Raw genomic sequence first — 20,319 nt, forward strand, 5'->3', positions numbered from 1 at the left:
AAATGTAAAAGGAGCTTCTTATTTCACAAAATATTTTAATACCATTTTTTTCGGAAAGGGGAGAAAACGGAACACACTGCAGAATGAGGACACTGGCACATCAGAATGCTCCCACTCTGACATCCTTCATTAAGTTCGGGATTGGCCTTACGCAGCTATTCTGTGTACTCCTTTTTGTGAAAGTTAAGTGCAACCTATTAGATTTAGGAAGAGAAAAAATGACAAGTGAATAGGTTACTGAGTTACCAAAAAGAAACAGACTACTCTTAATTCCTTAAAAACAATATGTAACCTGACTGATCTGGACAAAAGGTGATGGGGCAGCTGGTGTTGCGTGGAGGCATACAGCTGTTTATTTTTTCAGGGGAATCCAGGGAAAGGGAAAGAACCACTCTCTACCATCTTCTCATTCAGAATACAGAGACCCTTTTCTCTTCTCAACCTAAAAAAAAAAAAAAAAAAGCATCCAGTATGTCTATCATCTTATATACTTAAAGTTCAAATTTCTCAAATGGTTGTATTGATGAATCTATTGACTTGGAATACAGTCAGGATGAAAGCAGCTATATAGTTCAGGGAATAATACTGAATGAAAAGGAAGTTCCTAATAGTAAAAATCCATTAAAGCTTGCCCCAGACAAGGCAGGAATAGGAGTAAGACTTTTTTTTTTTCAAATCAAGGTTCATAATCAAGGAGTTGAGATATGCTTCTCAAAAGCATAGTCCAAACTCTCTCTAACCAAAGTGACTTTTCTGTACAGTCATCTTCTTTCTGTACTTTTCCATTTGGAAACTCCACAGGCACCTCAAATTTAACATGTTTTTAAAACTGGGAAGCCACAGGATTATAACCAACAAGCACTGTCTTTGTCGTCAGGCAATTTGAACACCAGTGCTGGCTCAGCCACTTACTGTATGTTGTACTTTATCATGCATCTAACTCAGAAATCTAAAAAATTCTAATAACACTGCTTAATTTGAAGTCTTAAATGGGGAGATTAAATGGGAACATACATAGAGGTATAGCTAGAGGAAGGTAGATAGATAATAATTACCTGCACATGGGGGTACGCAAATGCCATTTCTACTGTCTTCTCCCCTAAAATCTGTTTCCATTTTTTCTTTGTGTCTGACTGCACTTCATGTGTCTGTGCCAGAAATCTGGAAGTCCTTCTTTCCCTCCTCTTCCATATCTAATTATTTAATCCTGTGGATTGATTCTTCTAAACCTCTCTTCACCCTTTCATGTTATCTTCACTTCTCAGCCAGACAGTACAGCTGACTGAAAGATCTCTGGCCAACCCATCCTCCCCACAGAGTGACCTTTCTAAAACTCAGATCTAACCATGAGACTACCTGAGCTCTTGAAACCCCTTCAGATGCTCTCCACTAGTTGACAATACCAAATTATTGGCTGAAAGCTCAGACACCCTTGCTATTTCACACATACCAGCCTTTGCGCCAGCAGTCCTGTGGCCTGTTAGCCCCACTCCCCTTGCTAAAGGAAGTCTACTAGTCCTAACTAAATTCTACAGGCATCTGCCTCTGGGAAGTCTGAATTGGGCCCCCTGCTCTTACCTGTACTGCCATAACACCTTTTTTTTTTCTTTTTTTTCAAAAATTTTTATTGGAGTATAGTTGATTTACAATGTTGTGTTAGTTTCTGCTGTACAGCAATGAGTCAGTTATACATACACATAATATCCACTCTTTTAGATTCTTTTCCCATATAGGCCATTACGGAGTACTGAGTGAGAGTTCCCTGTGCTATACAGCAGGTCCTTATTAGTTATCTATTTTATACACAGTAGTGTGTGCATATGTCAATCCCATCTCCCAATTTATCCCTCCCCCCTTTCCCCCCGCTAACCATAAGTTTGTTTTCTGCATCTGTGACTCCATTTCTGTTTTGTAAGTAAGTTCATTTGTACCCTTTTTTTAGATTCCACATATAAGTGATATTATATGATATTTGTCTTCCTCTGTCTGACTTACTTCACTCAGGATGACAATCTCTAGGTCCGTCCATGTTGCTGCAAATGGCATTATTTCATTCTTTTTTATGGCTGAGTGATATCCCATTGTATATATGTACAACATCTCCTTTATCCACTCATCTATTGATGGACATTTAGGTTGCTTCCATGTCCTTCCTGGCTATTGTAGCCACAACACCTTCTTACATCCATCTTCTTGTACTGAGATTTTTTATTTAACTGCCTCTGCCCAATTACACTGTGAACTCTGACCCAAGGCACGAGATAGATGCCTTGTTGTAGATACCCTACCTCAGCATCCATGTCAGTGCCTGATACCTAATAGGCGTTCTCTGAACGCTGCTGCAAAGAACCATGCTGGGGGTGGAGCCACCTGTCACTCAAACAGCTGGTGACTTGGGAAGAACTGGGGTCAGGATGCCCAGCCAGGTACCACCTCAGATGAGGCCCCCGCCACCACTGCCTGCCACGTGTCCTCCCTTTCCTCCTACCACTAGGAGACAGCACCACCCTTCCTTGAGGATTCTGTCCCCAGTGCTTACCACAGTTAAGATGCAACCTTTTGCCTGGAGAAGCAGGCTCTCCCCTCAGGCTTGACACATCAGTCTCCTGGGCTTTCAACAGACTGACAGGGAAAGGACAATGCAGATTCCAGGATGTCCAGGCTGGCGGAGTAGCTGAGCCCACATCACAAGCCCCGGGACAAGGGCTTTGCTTTTGTGCCCAAAGACCTCATCCTCAAGTCCCCTACCCTTTGCCTCTGATAAAAAACCAGTTGCACACACTGAGAGCACCAGGCAGTACCGGCCTAACCTGGGCTGTGGGAATTCCTTCTTGACTTCAGGCCTTTCACATCCCCCCAGGATTACTCCACATGAGGGTGATAACTGCAAAAGCCAAGCATGCGGAAAGTCCAAGGAGGACAGGAGATTAGAGCCAAGCCTCTCTAAACTTTGTCTAGAGATAATCAGCACAGGCATCTTATCCCCAAGGGTAGAGATTTTTAAACTGCTAGCACCGCGTAGGAAGCCACAAACAGCTTTAAAAAAAAAAAGAAAGAAAGAAAAGAAAAAGGAAGAAAATAGAGAATGGCAGAGTGCATTGAAAGTAGTAAGTATAAGTATTGTTTTGTGAAACTTTAAGTGTTGTGTCTATATACCTTTAGGGTTGTAAAGTAAAATACATTTTTATTGTGCTTTACTGTCAAAAAAGGTGAGGAATACTACTCTAAGGGCTAGATCAATGTTGGTAATTTCCCCCTTAGTTTGGCTGGTCATGGCAGACCAAATGCTCTAGGGTAGGGTGAAGGACAGCAGGAAGCATCCATTTCTGATGATGGCATCTGCCTACACTTTGCACAATCACTTTCACTGGCTTGCAGGGAGTGGGGCACTTCCTCTCCATCTTAACAGTGCTCACTTAGATAAGGTCCATCTCTGAAGGCCAAAACCCCCTTCTGCTTCTTCCACGATACATACTGAAGAAACTGGAGGCTTACTGCGAAGTAACAGGGAATCCCTAACGGCAGATTTTAAGACAGCCTAAGTGTTTAAGAATTCTAAGAAAATTCTCAATTGAAACTAATGTGCTGTTTCTATTCCAAGAGATCCTGGGAAGGAAACAAAGAGGAGAGTAACCTTTGGAACCACAGGCAAAACTAGCTTCCCATTTCTGAGCAGCTGCACTCAGTAGTATGTTCCAAGGGCAGCTTGCTTTGCACCTATTCACAGTTGTTTACAACCTGGAGCTTCTTGCTAGACAATCAGCCCACCAGCCCAACTCCACCAGCACCCACTCGCACACTGCGCTCACAGAGGCCCTAGTCTCTCTCCCATGAATGGGGTCTGTTACTCAGCCAGGTGGAGTGTTGCTGCTAACATTGCTACTACAGCCAAGCAGCCAGCCCATAACATTGGTTTTGTCCCCTCCCTACCCCGCCATGTATGTATTTACCTCATTTTCCTACATTTCTTCAGTTGTTCCCAATTGGCCTCTAAGAGTCACAACTGTTTTCTTAAAAATGAAAAAGAACTTGTCACAAAGCCAACAACCCACGCTACTTCTTTAGGCTCAGCACAGCGTGTGAAGTTCTAAGACACGGTTTCTCCAACCGCAGCTGCTTGAATTGTTGGAGCCACTGTTTACGTCAGTCATAACCAATTCTCCCTGATAGTGTTGATGTGATGAGGGGAAGACCTAGGAACGGTAAACGGCTCTTATAGAGGACCCAGCTTCTCTTATAACAAAAGAACACCCCAACTCCTCCAAAGTGAACTTAGTCACTAGCACGGCCTTTTCCAACCAAAAGCAAAAACACCTCCATGGTCTAAATTCATTTGTTACAACTAAATAACATTGCCCCAGCCCTGGCTTTGCTGATGGAGACCACACACAGGCAATCAAGGCCCACCCTCTGGTTCACACAGTCATAAAGCTTTTCTAAAGCACATCCTCTAGCTTCTGTATTCAAAGTGCTGGGTTGGGGGCTATAGAGAAGCCCACAGGCCTCCCTGACCTGAAGAAAGAAAATGCTAGGCCTAACAGGAAACAAAGCAATCCCAATAATGATTGTGAACTCAGCAACCATCCACAACAGAATGCTGTGGGTGCAGCTTCCTTTGTGCCTGCAGTGCGGCTGGGTGACCAATCAACAGGTTGGAACCAAGGCTACCCGGTTTGGGGCCAGATTTATTGTATAACCTCGGGCACCCCTCACTGCACTCTGCTATGGTGACTTAATCTGCAAGCTGGGGGCAAGGATCAAAGTATTGTTACGGAGGGGATATAAAAATTACAGATGACTTCAGAGCCTGCTGAGAGAACAGGACAAAGAGCTGGTTAGAGGAAAATATGCAAATATTTGGAATATAACTTGGGTTTGCTTCTATCTGGATTGAGAAGCAACAGATATTCTTAGTATTCTCTTTCCTAATAGGAGTTAGTCAGAAGAATAAGAACAGAAGTTGAGTAGGAACATCAGAAAAGAAGGTAGCAGACCCCACCCCAAATACTTTTCAGTCTGGGAGCTGTGCCCCTCAGCCACTCAAGAATATTTCTTCACGACAGAGCTCTTTAAACTTTTCTGATTAAAAAGAACAAAAACAAAAAAGCCTCTTGCATCTAGAGGCTACAAGTTTCCCAAAATGAACCCTGATGGTTTTCTACTTCACTCCTGCTGTCAACCCATTTCTTTGTTGAGTCTACTTTTGTGATCCTAAAATATTACTCAAAATCTGCTGTAAATTTTGACATTTTAATCAAGATGATGAGGTCGGCATTTTAAGTTCAAGTTAAACAACCTCAGTGTCCAGTGTTTCAGTTAATCCTATAAGTGTGTGAGTATTTGCTATGGAAATATCCCAGGCACAGTGGGAGTCATGAAGTCGTATTTTCTGGTCTCTCTGCTCTGAAAGCACCTACAATCTAGTTGAGACAAGACTCATGGTGCCCATGTGAAAACACAGTTCCCCCAGACAGCAACGGGGATGTCACAGTAAGGTACAGACAGTGTGTTGGCACTAATCTGGGTCATACAAACTCCAGGCACAATAGGAGTGTCCCCAGGAGTAGAGATCAGTGACAGTTGGATCAGAAGGGCCTGAGGATGAACAGGATTTAGGTGGCTGCAGGAGGACAAGCAGTCTGTTTCAGGCAAGAAAGGAAAGAAACAAAATATGGCAAATACTTGAGAAACAGGCATGTGTTTGAAAGCAGGAGGTTGGGGTGTACTTATGGAGAATCTTGAAAATGAGGCAGAGAAGCCAGTGAGTGCCCAGGGCAGCAAGTCCCAGAAGTTGCCCTTTTTGTTTTTAGTGATAACTCCCTTGTCAATATTTATTAAACTTTATGCAAAAATCTGGCAATAGTACGCAGGATGGATGCAGGATGCCTGGAGATCGGACACTGGTTATATCAGGGCCTCGTACTGAAGCAGAATGAGGAAAGGAGGGTCTAGTCTAGGGTGGTAGAAGTGGGGAGGGAAGGAAGGAATAAAGAAGACCCTCTCAAGAAAAACAAAACCCCAGTGGTACGTGATGAGTGACAAGTAAAGGAGTAAAGGAGAGGAGAGAAACCTAGTTTCAAGCATTCCTGACAAAAGTGGGAACACTGGTCTCCTGAGTTAGGAGTGAGGAGGGGACATGTTTGGCTTTAGGCTGCGTTGACTGAGATGTTGGAGAGACAGCAGGTAGAGGAGTCCAGTAGGTAATCTGAGCCTGGAGGCAGACAGGACCGAAGGTCCGGTGGGCACCCTGCGTGTAAAGACGATGGAGGCTATGGACATGGGTGAGCTGTCCAGTGGGGGAGCTGAGCAGAGGCCTGGAACAGTAAACTCTGGGGAAGGAGAAGGGGGAGGAGTAAGAAAAAACAGGAACTAGCTTAAAGGGCTGGTTCGTCAGAAAATTAAGATGGGGTAACAAAGAAAATTAAGATGGAGACAGTCGGAAGGCAGGACGCCAAGGCTAGTCCTGGCGCTCAAGTGGGAAGACAGACGTGGAGCAAACAGTGAGAGCTGTGCTGGGAGCGCAGGGGGCTCTCAAGGTGGGGCTGGGTGGAGTTAGGGAAGGCATCTTCCAGGAGGAGAAGCAGCACTGAATCTAGACCTGAAGGCTGAGTAATGTTAACTAGAGAAACCAGTGGGTTTGAATTCAAAAAATGCATATACTTTTGTGTCCACTCCTTTGTTTCTTGACCACTGTTTCTGGCCATCATTGTAATATATTAACAACATCCAATCTTGGGGAAACTATATTTCTACATCTTACTCAGTAGACATACAACACTCAGAAGTCTAAGGAACCCTTGTTTTATGGTGTAGGTGCCATTTTGTTCACGTTACTTCCCACACACTCAAGACAACTTACCAGCAAGAAAGTCATTTATGTGGCTTCACTTAGAACTGCATTTCTTCTGAAATTTCAAATTTCAGTCCATTCTCTCTTCAGCCACAACCTCTAAATATTCATCTGGAATCCTCTGTGCCCCCCGCCTGCCCCCTAACACCCCGGGTCCAGCCAGCCATCTCCTGACCTTTCTTCTACCTGCCTCCCTGTCTCAGATGCAGGATCACCTGGCACCTTTGCCCTCCTCTCCCTGGCTCCTGGCCTTCCACCCCAGCAACCCCAGACCTTGGGTCATTCCTGTCTTCTCTACAACACCTGCGGGCTGCTGGAGAAACATAACTCACCAGGCAGACAGCATCACCACAAGTGGCGATATCCAGCTGTGGGCAGAGTACTCAAGGCTGTGTGGCCGTCCTCCACTTGTCCTGGACCTTCTCCCTCTCCCAGGCTCTTCACCAGCCATGCTACATCATTCCCCCTCTCCCAAGGCCTGTCCTCCTCCTCTTAGCTGATGACTTCCCCTCCTGCCTCACAGAGAAAGGAAAAGACATCCCACACATTCTCACCATCTTATCCCACATGTGCTTCCTCTTCGGGAATTCCCCAGGCTGGCCAGCCCTCTCCATTCCCTCTATAAAGCACACTGACCACTGTCAGGGGAGGGTAAGGGAGAGGCAAGTGAGGCAGTTGTTTGGGGCACAAACTATTAAAGTGATAAAAGTATGACTACAGACTAATGATGCTCCTCCAGTAAGTCACAGATTTTTTTTAAAAGCCTCAATACTTGATACTTTTATGCTTCAGCTTTCATGACTTAAAGTCCCATGTGAGACACAATTTTTGGTTCCTTTTCAGGCATAACTCAAAGGAAAGAAAGATAACATTTTCTCTCCCATCTTTATGTTGCATTTTGTTCTACGTTCCAAGTATTTCTTTTTCCTGGCTTGTTCTGATCATCTATTCCCTATTAAATATAGCTAGAATCAATCCTCAGGAGCCAAACTGCCATGTTAAAGAAATCAGGAATAAAAAGCCCTGAATTTACTGGAAAGGCTATAATTTGATCTTCATAGATTTTTTTCTTGGTAAATTAGTCATAGTAATTGGTGTTGAGAAACACAACTGGTTACTGTTTAGCACTATTTCCCCTTCTGTTTGCTCAAGAAGGAAGGAAGCAACCTGAAATGTGAATTTACAACTCATACTTTAAGTGGGAAAAATTAGATATTCTCTCAATTATATTTTATTCTTTAATCAAATTTCCAATATAAGGCTGTAAAAAAGGACAAATTCCACTCAACAGCTGTCTTTAGGTGTTTTGTGGCTGTGACTAGCTATGAAACTTTAGCTCAAGCCATGGGCAAAGATTACAAGCCATTTGGAATTGTTATCCCTCCACAAAGAATACATTTTTACAGTTAGTTCTTGATCCAGTGTTAGTCCAAAGACTTTAAATTTCAGCTCTGCAAGCATGGATATGGGACAGTGGGAAAAGCTGGTTAGAAAATGTATTGCTCCCCACTTATGTAAACTAAGTTATATGTTTCTTTATAAGTTAAACATGGGTGTCGATTTCTCTTTGCTGGTTATGGGAAAAATAAAGACAGGGAAATACAAAATGACCAAACAAGTAAAGACAGGCTCTAAGTAAAGATAAGCACTAAGGAAACTGGTGACAGAGGGATTATAGAGTATATATTTCAGAGGAATTATATTAAAAGTTGCTGAAATTTCCCAGTAACCAGTTTGATTATACAGAATTTGAAACAAACAAAAAAGCTGAAATATAAAGAGGGTCTCAGAAAGGTCAAGCACTTGTTTTTCTAAGCTTGGCCTTCTGTATTCATTCTTGAGGCATATTTGTTTGGGTTGACAGGGCTGCTTGCTCTTTAAATACAATTCTTAACAGTTTTGTTCTTGCCTACTTAAGGTACAAACTTCTCCTTATGCCCAGTCTAGCAACAGTTACTAACTTGGTGTGTTTACTGTGCACCAGGCTCTGTTCAGAATGCTTTATATATATAGTAACTCTTTAAGTCTCAAAACAACCTATGAGGGAGAAATTATCTCCCCATTTTGCAGAAGAAGAAACTGAGACATGGGATTAACCATGTAACCTCCATAAATTCCAGACCTTGTGGCAGCTCAGAAGCACCAAATCAGTTACAGCCCTGTCCCTGAGCTCCTCACCTGCCTTTTCTGGCACTGGCACAGCTGCTCTTCCTGGAGCTCCCAGCAGGGTGGGAGGATAGGGAAGCAGGTAGGGCAGAACCAAGAGAAGCAACCCAAGGCAAAAGATTTGCTTCACTGTCTAAAGTTTGGAGTCATTTATGTTTTGCTACCACCTGCACTTCGCCAGAGCTTGTTCTTATTTTCTTTGTAACATACCCTTTTCCTAACCTTCCATCTCAAGTTTCCCTCCTTCCTTTTCTTGATCTCAGTAGCACTAGACAATGGGCAAAAGTGACCATGTAAGTCTGGGTCCTTTGGGTACATAAAATCTTTCCTGCACAAGGAAGATTGGGGAATTTACGGGTGGAGATTCAAAGTGGTAGAAGGGGGTAAAGAAAAACGTAAGAAGGAGGGAAGGAGAAGAGAGTAAAACGTATAGGACTCAGAGAGGATGTTTTAAGCAAGTATTCAATGAATAAGTATTGGATGAGATAAAAGGAGAGGAGTCGTACACAGCTGAGGTCAAATTATGATATGAAAAATAGTGATTTCAAAATAGGGTGACAATATAACCTGGTATAAACCTGTTACATAAGCTATGCACATTAGCTTGTTGTCCAATGGCAGTTCATATGTCCCGTTCTGGACACATTTGATTGTGGGTTCAGAGTGCAAAAAATAAAGGTCTAAAACATAAGAGATATTTATAACACATTTCTGTCTCAGCTGATCAACATTTATTATAAGTTAACTACCATTTAAGCACCTGCCCTATCCCAGGCATTATGCTGCACAGCCCTGAAAGTAGGTAATACCTACATTTAATTCATTCAACAAATATTAATTTATCACATACTGTGTAGTAGGCCACAGACGGGATGCTGAGAGGGCTTCAGAGATGTTTCCAGTGTAGATCCCCTAACAGAGTAAGAAAATGTTCCGGTGCAACCTTGAATCTGGACCTGATGGGGTCAAGAGAGTAGAAAAATCAAGAGTTTTAGAATGTGAACAAAAGTAATTTATATTCTGCTGCTTCCATTTACTAATCACATGAGCTTGATCTGTCTCTAAACCTTGTACCAACAGTGTTTTCTGAGGATCATTTGAGAAGATTTATTGACAAAATGTGGTCCAGATCAGGGGTTTGATATATGCTAATTTCCTTTCTCTAGAAATTGTTGATGCATCTTTACCATGATGGTTTAGTTAATAGGTGGCTGATATTCTTTATGGGTCATTCTCCTTTCAAAGTGATGAGCTATACTCTTTCTTCTCAAAAATATTTATTAAATATGAGGTTTTTGAAATACTGACCTGATTGCTAAGGGCCACTAATACATCTCAAATACTGTTGTGACTGAGAACAGAGGTATCATTCCTAATTGACTGAATATGGTCTTCCATTATGCTTTACAGGAAAGAACAATATTGTTCCCACAAGCACTTAAAAATACATTTCAAATGACACAGCCAAAAGTAAGGCCCTGTAAATTATGGAGAGGGAAACCTGAGTTGAGTCATCTTTTTAACTTACTTTGCTTAGAGCACAACCAAAACGTTGTCAAAAGAGTTGCAGAAAAGGAATAAAAGAGACAAAATATGAAATTTCAGGGAATCTTAAGCTGGGTAATAGTGCTCTGAACTTGGAATTTAGGGGGCTTATTGCCTGCAGGCTTGGTAGAACATTCCTTTCTGTTTAAAAAAAAAAAAAAAAAACTGGCTTCTAGTGTTAAAACGTTCACTATGGAAGATAAATAAGTTACTGGTCAAAGCCAGCCTCTGAATTTCTAGCATTAAAATGCAAAAAGAAATCACTTTTGTTTATTCAAAGTTTACATCTCACCTGATCAAGTTGCTTATCTTTAAATATGAATTCTTATGTCTCTTTTATGTACGCAAACTGTAAGAAAAATATTCTAGATTTACACTGTTCTGGCTAAATCTTTGCTGGCAGAGATTCTATATCTAATAGCAGGGTTCTTGCAATAATTTGCTCTTCCTCAATTTCTGGAACATAGATACAATGTATACATCTCCTCACAAGATTATTCCACAATGGAATAAAATAATGGCTATGGAAATATTCCCAAATAATGTGCCATAAAATGCAAAGCTAAGATTTATTCAATTGAGTATATATAACATTCCAAAAAGACAGGATACATTTTGTTACTTTGAGAAGAAATCATTCCCTTCTGAATTTTTCCCAGTTTCTTTCTACCACATCCCATGTTCTGTTATGTAGACTCTAGTGCAGTTGGTCCTCAGAAAGAACTCTACCTTGACAATTTGAAAGTCACCGAGTACAATGATTCTAGCCAAAGTGACCCATTTTAAAAGATGACCCATTTCAAAACCCATGAGTTATTATTCAAGCTGTTCTATATTTGAGAATTTGAAAGTTATTTACTTTTCTTACAATCTCATTTGAATCAGTCTTTTATAAAAGGGATATTTGATCTCTATTTTAATGAAATATAATGTGCCATTTTTCCTTGCTAAAGCCTGCACTTTATGTTGAAAACTCTTCTCCATCTTCTGATGGTTTGTGTTTGTGCATGGGTGTGTGTATGTGTGTGTGGTCAAAGCATTTGTGTGCAATATCATCTATGCCTCCTAAACATCCCTCATTTCTCACTTCCTCAGAAACAGCCTCTCTGAGCTTCAGCTTGAACTCTCCCTGTCACAACACTCATTCCCCTCTTCAGGTTTCACGGTGAGCACCTGGAGGGCTGAGATTAGTCAGACTGAGTCACCCTCTTCCTCACAGGGTGCTCAGTAAACACTCAAGGAGAGTGCCTGTGGGAGAGGGGATGGGAGAGAGTGAAGGGGAGGGAAATCATTTTAAGTATTTAATGGAAACATTTCAGGTATTGAATTTATCTTCTTTCAAAAAAAAAGAGTTGACTCCAAAGAGCAGCTCCCCCCTCCCCCGCCCTGTCACAGGATATAAAATCTACCATAAGTTTCTTTTGAGAAAGTTAAAACCTCAGGTGCTAATCATCAATCCCCCTTTCAGAAAGTTCAGGATGGGACCTTTTCAGCGCCACCACTGAATACAACTACCTTCAATCATCCTTTTCTGGGTCAGTTTCAGCTTCTCACACCCTTCTCCCTTCCCCCATAGGGACCAGGCAAAGTTTCCCAAAATAAAGGCACAGAGGAACAAATCCAGTTCTAATGGATGTCCTTGCATCAGAGAATTACCCTAAATATTAGCTCCAAGCCACCACCAGCCACGGAGCGATTACAACTTTGGTGTCCCTTTAACACGACCCATAAACTATGATAAACAACACTGGGAAAGAATATTGTAATGTGTGTAGTCAGAGTCGGATGAAAAGTTCCTACTCTGGACCTACGTAAGTGGTATCTGAGTAAGCAATTGACTCTGTCACTTCAGGATGCAAAATAAAATTCAGCAGAGTCAAAGGAAAGCGTGGCAAAGACCTCCCCACTTAGAAAGAGGTCTCTTTTTCCAGTTTCCCCGCCTGCCTACTTCCTTGTCTCCATTTCCCCAGCCAGTAACTCACCGAAAGCTTCCCTAGTCTGGCGGTTTCCCAACTCCCAACACGACACAGGCTTTCTACCCGAATTCACCCCTGCAGCCTAGGTGTGGCTGCAAGGTTGGGGGCCACCAGCTGGAAACGGAGGCCCGCAGGGCTCACTGTTCTCCTCCCGGCTCCGGCCAGTTTCGGCATCGCGGCGCGGCGGCCGCCTCGCGGGAGCTCCGAGGAAAGGGGACCCCACCCGGCCCCGGGACACTTCACCCCGCCGGAGCTCCGGGCCCCCCAGCCTACCTGCTGCACCTGGGCGGAGGCTCGGCCCAGGGTCACGGTCGCCAAACGCCCGCCCGCAGGCCCGAGCAAACAAAGGCGCTCCGGAGAAGGAACGCGCCTCCTTCCCCACCGCGCTCTCGGGCTGCGGGCAGCCCTGACTCGCGGCGGGTAGGGCGGCCCCAGCTTCCCGACGCCCGGCCGGGCGCGCTCCGGACCAGTGTCTGCTCCAGCCGTGCTTCCCCGGCCCCAGCGCGCATTCCAACCTGAGCCACCGTGCGAACGCGCGTGCCTTCACCTCCTCGCGACTCTCTTCCCCTCTCGGCCCTGGAGAGCTCGCCGAGGAGGCGGAACAGACTCCGAGTCTCCGGTCCTGCAGCCCGGGAATTGCTCCTGCGGAGAGGCGCGGCGCGGCGAGGCGGCCAGGCCGGGCAGGGGCGGGGCGGAGGCCGGGCCGTCCGGAGCCCTCCGCTGCGGACCGAGGGAGTCAGTCTCCCCTCACAAAGAACAAACCAGGCGGGGAGTTGAGATTTATCCCCGCCGAGCGGGCTAGAACTTACCACATTTAGTGATCCGGAAGAGAAGACTACATTTCCACCCACCAGGGGCCTGGGCCCCTGCTAGGATGCGGTGGGATGCAAAGCATTTTTTAAAATGGTACGATTGATCACATATATTAATTCCATATGAAACAACTGGTCTCCGTACAGTTTGCATTAGGAGGTAGAATTTGTTAGACAGGCGATCCATTCGTTCAGAACATGCAAAGATTTACTCATCTGCGGGAGATAAGTTTTGACTGAGTTGCAGTTCTCTGAGCACCTTATTTTCCTTTTCAGAGCAAGAGGTCTAAGGGCAGGCTAGACTTTAAAAGATCTCTTGTCACACCACTTACGCCTCGAACTTCCGGGGGCCTCAGTGACAAAAGAAGGAAACTCTAATCTGCAGCATACAGCGACAGCGGTTCGTTTTAAGAATGCAGTGGGACGGTGGGGAGAGACTCACCCCGCCCCACCTTCAAGCCCAACTTAATTTCAAAGAGAGCTTAAAGCAAAACTCACCGAGTTCAAGCCCAGCTCCTCAAACTCCCAAATCGCAGGTCGGCTCTCCTCCCGGCAGCGAAGCTAAAGTCATGGGGGTCTCCGGAACAAAACTTGCCCGTTTTAAATCTTGGTCAGGGGCTGGGCAGCCGGCTCTCGGCTGGGCTCGCTTCCCCGAAGGGGAGCGGGCTGCAGAGGGCAGATTGCGGGGGACCCAATCGGGGGCTCCCAGCGGAGGGCGGGGGCGCGGTCAGCGTGCCGCGTTTCCTGCCCCTCTTGGCTTCACTGACGAAGCCCAGTCTGGCCTGACCTTTGACGCTACCCCTGCGTGTTGGGGAAGGTGATGGGTCCCGCCCGAGTCTATTCCTGTCGGTGCATGGCAACTCCAGGAAGTGCTTCTCCACACCTCTTTAGTTAATTGAGATCATTTAGTCAGATCATCAACTGTGAGCTAGGATCCGCATGAATGTCCTCTTTGAGGTGTTTTTCCCATTCAAAATACTTAATACATGTAATAGGCAAAATCAGGAGAACATAAATTTCCACTGAATGGAAGAGATTATAAATAAATCCTTTATGGGTTTGGTTTTTTGTTCTCCAAATATTGTTCTAGCATCCTCCTCATATAACAAATATTATCATTTAACAGAGGTGATATTTTGAACGACTTTGTAATTGTATATATCTGAGAACATGACAGAAAACAAAAGATTAACCCATTACTTCAGTAAAATAAAAGCTTTGGATTTGTTATTGTAAAAGGAATGATAGGTAATGACTTAAAAGTAGATTACTGAATCAGTTTGAAACTGTAAATACAACATTGTACATGTTATTTCTAACTAGATTTTTAAGAGGTTTTGTAATTACTTTCTTTAAGCTCCTTAGTATACTTTCAACCATGCAGTTATTTTCTTTCATATATTACCTGTAGAAAGCATGGCTCGGTACTGCTATTATCAACTCAGACCACGTGGCATGTCAGACCACAGATAGAAATATTTAGGTAATGTGATTTGTAAGGGAATCACTGACAGTGACACATAAATAAGCTAATTTATTGTTAGTGCAGTGCAAATCACCTCCCTTTACCTATGCAAGATAAAACCCTGTTGGTAAGTAAACCCACAGACATCCCCCCCGCCAGGTATCATATGTGTATGTTGTATTTAGGTACAAATGTTCAATTGCCATTATATTCCTGTCGGGTCATCTGGAACTAAGCCCACATAGGTGCAGGTGTCAGCATGTGTGTACTCCGCATGCTCGAACACACAGGACTGTACCCACAAAAAATACAAACTGAACCAAACATTGATAAATACATATAAAAATCACATATTCACATCAGCCTATATGGAGATAGACAACCCAGACAGAGAAATGCTTCAAAGATAAGTCAGGAGATTGGTGAGAGGATGTGGGGCTTTTGGTGGGAGGAGGGGAGAGGGTGTGGATGAGAGATGAGGTGGTCCAGAATGCCTGCCCAGGTGCCCACACATGAACATACATGCACAGGGACGGCGTCTTTGCCCATCTGGGAGGATGATTTCCTACAGCAGGCTGGCTTCCCATCCCACCCCAGAAGGAGAGGAAGAGGATGATAGATTGGATAGTATATAACAAAGTACTCAGTTTGTTTTGTTGGGAGGGAGTGCTTGAAATTAGTTGGAGATAAAATTAACTGATAGTAGTGAAGCTGATTTGACCATTAAGGAAGGAAGACAGTGTCGCCTTGCCCTCAGTGTCCACAGTAGCTGCTTGTGAACAGAGACCACTACAAAACTTATAAACGACTTTCAATCTCACCATCAGGACTTTGCTTCACAGAGCACTAGAGAATTTAGGAAAGTGGTGGAAAAAGAAAGCTGTAGCATCAAGATGGTAAACTTGAAAAATGAGAGGAATTGCAATTTGCATGTTAGATTTAGAAGGGAGAAGATAAGGCGGAGAAAGAGCAGAGGGAGAAGCAGATACAGGAGAGAGGACCAGAGAGTAGAGCATGTATTATTAGTTTGGGGGAAAAGAAGACTGAAACGAGTACAAGAGAACCTGGGAGATGGTGGGAGCAAAAGAGACCCAAAGAGAGAAGTATTAGTGAAGTCATGAAAGGAGAAATAGGTTTGATAACTGCTGCTTAATACCTAACACTCTTGAAGCATATCAACATAGTGCCATGCTTGACTTGTTAGCTTAAGTTGTGCTTTCTGTAGAAGGTAGGAGGTTTCCTCACAGACCCTGTACAGGTCCTGTCCCATGAATTCAGACACACCACAGGCTGTGTGTTCTGTAACCAGTGAGCGTCTATGCAAGGCCTGGGCTGCTAGAGAGGTGGGGTGGAACCCTGTCTTAGTTCCTGCTGGCCACGAGATCTGGGCAAGCGACCCAACTTCTCTGTGCCCCATGGTAATTCCCGACTGGAAGGGCGCAGTGAGGGCTGACTACAGAGCAGTAACATGTGTGAAGTGCTGAGCACGGCGCTTCACGGACTGGGTGGACAGCTGTCATCCTCATGCCCACTGTGGGCTACAGAAAGCTCCTCTCGCTTGGTGAGCTGGTCTTCATGGTATATCCCATCATCATCATTGCTATAAAAGGACCTGCTGTGTTTCATATCTTTAGAGATACATTTTCTGTTAATACAGCATCAGCAGTTAAAACAATGCAACAACTCCTTGGCTGTCTCCTCCTCCTTTACTGCCCACCAGCCCCTCCTACCCCCACATGTATCTTTCTGGGTATTCCTTTCTCACCACACTTGCTGCTTGGTGATCTCATCCATTTCCTTTAATCCATGATTTATATTTCTAGTCTAGATTCTGAGCTCCAAACTTGAGTGTCTTCACGTAAGTGTCACATCAGTCTTAAGCTTAGCAGGTATAAAATGGAATATTCAAATACATTTTTGTGAAATGGTGAATGGATGGGTGTTGAATGACCCCCAAGGGCCAGAATCCTCCTTCTTCTCGCCCATGGACCCAGCCCAGGGTGTTTGTTACATGTCAATAACAGTCAGTGGCATTATGTCACTGTATAAATATCTGTGGATCTGTTTTCCCTACTCTTTTGAGAGTCCTCAGACCTCTTGAGGATGGAGATCACATCCTGCTCATCTCCAGTTCCCTTGAAGAAGCCTCCCACAATGCCTTGCACGGAGTGAATCTGTATTAATGGCTGGTTGAATTGAATTTTTGCTGAACGCTTCCCACATTCATCAAAAGTTCAAACTTTCGGTCCAAGAAGCCTCATCTACAGTACAATGGCCCCAGTGTACTTCTCCCTCGATGCCAACAAGGCCCAAATGCTGACATTGGAGGCACACTAGCCCCTTTCCTACAGCTCCTGCTTCTGCTCCTGTGGTTTGGCACCATTCACCAGCCTCCCTCAATTCCAGGATCTTGGCAGTTGGATGAAACCATACTAAGTATACCCAGAGCTGGAAGATGAAGGGAACTGACAGCACAAAGAGGTACTCACCCACAAGCCATTCTAAGAAACCATTTTGTTCCTTTCTCTTCACTTCTGCATGGGGGGAGGGACCTCCTCAACTCATCATCTCCTTCCACATCAATACATAAGGGCATCTCTCATGTGCCCCTGTAACCCTCAGTAGGGGTCTCACAGGGACAGGGACAGTCTTGCTGGGACAGGCCCTGCTTGCTGGGACCCTTCTTGGTGCAGTAGAGCTGTACTGTGGATTGAGTGGGCCTCACTCTGGGGAGGGAGTGGGGGAAGAAGACTGGCGGGTGGGAGTGAGGCTGGCGCAGGTTTCCTTTCCATGCTGTAAATGTTCAAACAGCCCCTGTGACTGTGACCAGGTACCAACTCCCTGCCATTAGATCCCTCAGCATTTCTTCTCCCCCCTCCACCTGCAGATCATATATCCACTTTCACACTCCCAGGGCCATACAACATTCTGTGCAGGTTCCAAGGGGCTGCCTCTAAGTCTACCTTTTTCTCCCCAAGCTAGGAGCATATATCCAAATTGAGTGAACGAGTGATACTTGTGTAGGGACAATCTTGAATTCTACCTGATTAACACTTAACTTTTAAAAGACAATTGGCACCAGCCTGCCCACAGTTATCTAAACTGAGAAAAACTATTTGGATCCTGTGAGGGGTGGTACAGAGGAAAAAAAGAAAATTACAGCACATGGAGATGTTCAGAAAACAGTTGTTGACTATGACATGGGGGCTACGTGCCTGGCCCAGATGCAATCATTTGAGTTAGAAATTTTGCACTTAAGTTTGGTTGTGCTAATATTTAAGGGACAACTAAAATCTAATTCTCTATTACCCTTTTCTTAATAGTTAATAATTACTAAGCGCTCATTGCCTGCTTTATGGAGCATACATGCTTCAAATCCTACTCAAATTAATTCTAAAAGGCAGTTATAGTCCTGCCTGAGATTTATATTGAGTATTATTTAAAATATGGACCATTAGTTAAGAATTAAAAATAGCTACAGTGAGATTTTTCTTATAACAGCACTTTTCAAAAGCCAATTCTAAAGTTCTTGATAAATCATGTGCTCTGAAAAAATATACATTTCATGAATCAGTCTTGATTCGTCTAATGGTCTAAGGACATAAAGCACAATATTAATTAATACCTATTTGATCCTGCAGATATAGGGCTAAGGAATCCTAGAAAGAGCAATATCTCTGAGAAATATGTTTCTAGCATAATAAACAAACAAACAAACCCTCTTGGGAGGAAAGGAATTAATAGAATAATAGGATATCTGCTAGTAGATCTAGATACAAATAGGTCTGCAAAAAGGTACACAGGGTAAAGAAAGCAGTGTGTCTTTTCAGCAATTTTTGATCTTTGACTATTTTATACATTTTTTTTTAATCTTTGGGAATTTCCTTTTTGCAATAGATTTCCCTTTGCATGAGGCAGAAGCTTGTTAACTCTTTCACAATTTCTTTTCCTCACGGGAGGATTATCAGGTTACTGGATACTCCTGTTGGAATTAGTACCAGTACTACCCTTTCCCATGAATTGAGGTAGTAATGGTTTTCCTATCAGCAGTATTCCAGGAGTCTACTTGGTACCAGAATCTCTCCCGTGAAGTTTTGTTATGTTTGGATTACACATGTGCGGGTACACCGTGGCTCTGACATTTGAGCCAGGTTCCTTGAATCCTAGGCATAAATGGATGATGGCCTGAGCCACCCCTTTTTCTCCAGCCTGCTTCCCTGTGTCCTTACTGTGCAAGCCCTGTCCCTTACAGAGCCATGCTGCAGAGTCAGAGTATTGGTACTGTTTCAGTGGACTGACATTCACCCTTGGCACATCAGTTCCCCTGTCTCTAGTTTTAGAGCTCGAAGACCTGGACCTGACCTCTTTCTGGCAGCACCAAGTCAGCAGTTTGACCTCAATCAAGTCACTTAATGCTCTGAGTCCCAATTTCCTCTTCTGTGAAATGAGAATAACAATTAATGCCTGCTCCTGCTTACAGAATTGGTGTCTGTTCCTTAAATCTACCATTCATCCATTCCATAAACATTTATTGAGAATTTCCTACTTGTAAGGCATGGGGACAAGGGATGGATGATAGGACATCTGCCCTGGAGGAGCTCTTTGTCAGGTGTTGAATGGATCAAAGAAGATGATATGCACATTAAAAAAAAATAACTTTACTTCACATCATGAGGTTAGCTATTATTTTTAAAATGGAAACTAATACGTGTTGATGAGGATGTGGAGAAACTGGAACCCTGGTGCCTTGCTGGTGGGAATGTAAAATGGTACACAATATCGTGGGTCCTCAAAAAGTTAAAAATAGAATTACCTTATAATTTAGCAATTCTCCTTCTGGGTGTATACCCAAAGGAAATAAAAACAATGACTCAACAAAGATTTGCAAACCAATGTTCACAATAGCCAAAAGGTGGAAACAACCCAAATGGCCATCAACAAGTGAATGGGTAAATGAAATATGGTCTATACAAACAAGGGAAGATATTCAGTCTTAAACAGGAATGAAACCTGACACATGTTACATCATGGATGAACTTTGAATACATTATGTTGAGTGAAATAAGCCAGCCGCAAAAGGACAAATTTTGTATGATTCCACTTATACGAGGTACCTAGGCAAAATCATAGAGACAGAAGGTGGAGTGGAAGTTACCAGGGCCTGGCGGGAGGAAGGAATACAGAGTTAGTGTTTAATAGGTACAGAGTTTCAGTTTGGATTGATGGGAAAGTTCTGGTGATGGTTGCACAACATTGTGAATGTATCTTAATGCCACTTAAAAATTGTTTAAATGGTAAATTTTATGTTATGTATATTCTACCACAATTTTTTAAAAATTGGGGGAATTCCCTGAGTCCAGTGGTAAGGACTCCACACTTTCACTGCCCAGGGCCCGGCCAGGTTCAATCCCTGGTTGGGGAACTAAAATCCCACAAGCCACGTGGCACGGCCCAAAAAAAAAAAATTTATAATCCCTAAAATGCTACACAAATGCAGGTTTGTTA

General features: G+C 43.6%; 1 protein-coding gene and 1 long non-coding RNA gene across 3 annotated transcripts in view; one reads left to right on the top strand and one right to left on the bottom strand.

Moving 5' to 3' along the window:
* The window catches only part of MCF2L2 (MCF.2 cell line derived transforming sequence-like 2), a gene marked incomplete at both ends in the record, with an annotated part of 227,958 nt that overhangs the window by 150,774 nt on the left and 56,865 nt on the right, over nucleotides 1–20,319 (top strand). The window lies entirely within an intron of this gene.
* Nucleotides 16–14,246, bottom strand: LOC307053056. Of its 2 annotated transcripts, none has more exons than XR_013810893.1 (3): nucleotides 13,848–14,246; nucleotides 9,867–9,972; nucleotides 16–194 (listed from the first exon to the last, which is right to left on the bottom strand). It is a non-coding gene; the product is annotated as an uncharacterized lncRNA (long non-coding RNA). The 2 variants fall into 2 exon arrangements; XR_013810894.1 differs by lacking the exon at nucleotides 13,848–14,246 and adding an exon at nucleotides 12,811–13,043.

Source organism: Hyperoodon ampullatus (assembly GCF_949752795.1).
Source record: "Hyperoodon ampullatus genome assembly, chromosome: 5".
Lineage (NCBI taxonomy): Eukaryota > Metazoa > Chordata > Mammalia > Artiodactyla > Ziphiidae > Hyperoodon > Hyperoodon ampullatus.